The sequence below is a fragment of the Rhagoletis pomonella genome, unplaced genomic scaffold, assembly GCF_013731165.1.
Source record: "Rhagoletis pomonella isolate Grant_MI unplaced genomic scaffold, Rhpom_1.0 Rhpom_scaffold_00007, whole genome shotgun sequence".
Lineage (NCBI taxonomy): Eukaryota > Metazoa > Arthropoda > Insecta > Diptera > Tephritidae > Rhagoletis > Rhagoletis pomonella.
In genome coordinates, this window is record NW_023458561.1 from 53,992,512 (window position 1) to 53,993,569 (window position 1,058).

General features: G+C 32.1%; 1 protein-coding gene and 1 long non-coding RNA gene across 2 annotated transcripts in view; both read right to left on the reverse strand.

Moving 5' to 3' along the window:
* LOC118743079 (small RNA 2'-O-methyltransferase) overlaps positions 1-1,058 on the reverse strand; it is a 27,075-nt gene that overhangs the window by 17,216 nt on the left and 8,801 nt on the right. The window lies entirely within an intron of this gene.
* Positions 263-1,032, reverse strand: LOC118743082. Its single transcript, XR_004993421.1, has 3 exons — positions 757-1,032; positions 506-583; positions 263-332 (listed from the first exon to the last, which is right to left on the reverse strand). It is a non-coding gene; the product is annotated as an uncharacterized LOC118743082 (long non-coding RNA).

Genomic DNA, 1,058 nt, shown 5'->3' on the forward strand with positions numbered 1-1,058 from the left:
TTTTTTGACTTGTGCATTTCGAAGTAATTGGCAACTTTGCTCCGATGCGCTTAACAATTTATGTAAATAACTAAATCGTCACAAGCGGGAAACCAAAAATTTCGCGACCAGACTCAGTAGCCAGTTGCTATACATTTCACATCGGCTATCAGTCGCCATGCATAACTTTGGCCTGATGCATTTCTGAAGAGGACGCAGCCATTCCCTACTCACTTAATATATAATTGAAATCAACATTCGGCAGGCGTTTGATTAACAACAGTTTTTAAGTTTCTCTAAAATTTTCTTTATTAACGTTCATATAACATTTTTGAATCCATCAAAATAAGCACCTGAAATAAGAGAAAAAAATAGTTAGTTTTTCTACAAAATTAATTTATAGATGTAATAAATACAGCAAAGATTGTCAGTGTACTTTTATCATCAAGATTGTCTTTATGACAGGGATAACTAAAAATCATCATTAGCAATGATATTATCGAGCTGTAAATGAAAGAATCCTTACCGATATGAGCAAGGATCATTGTCTTAGCGTGGTTTAAAGCAGAACTGGACCGTAAATGCCTCCCTTGTTCTTGCATTCCTGAATTAAATAAATTTAATATTAGATGGCTTCTACTTATACTTACATATAAGAAAAATTACATGTTTAGTCAGACGAAAGTAATCAACATAGGAAATTCAGTTATATGCTTGTCTACTTTAATTATCATCATGAACGTGCGTTGTATGGAAAATTAATTTAAATGAACTAACCTTAAAACGTCGTTTACACCATAATTAAATGCTGCCACATTTTATACCATAAGTATTGGATGTCTTGACTTAAACTTCCTTAGATCAACGAAAATTCCGAAGGAATCCATTTATCCAGAAATTTAATCCACATTATCACCACTTTCTTAGGTGAATGCATGCAATTTAATCATATGAAGCTTTAGTTCATCCACGGAAGCTGAAATAACAAAATTTACTTGCTTAGTCAATTATAAAATTAGGTCAGACTTCCTAAATGCATTAATACAAAGCATCAATCTCTAAACTATGTTTGATGGAAA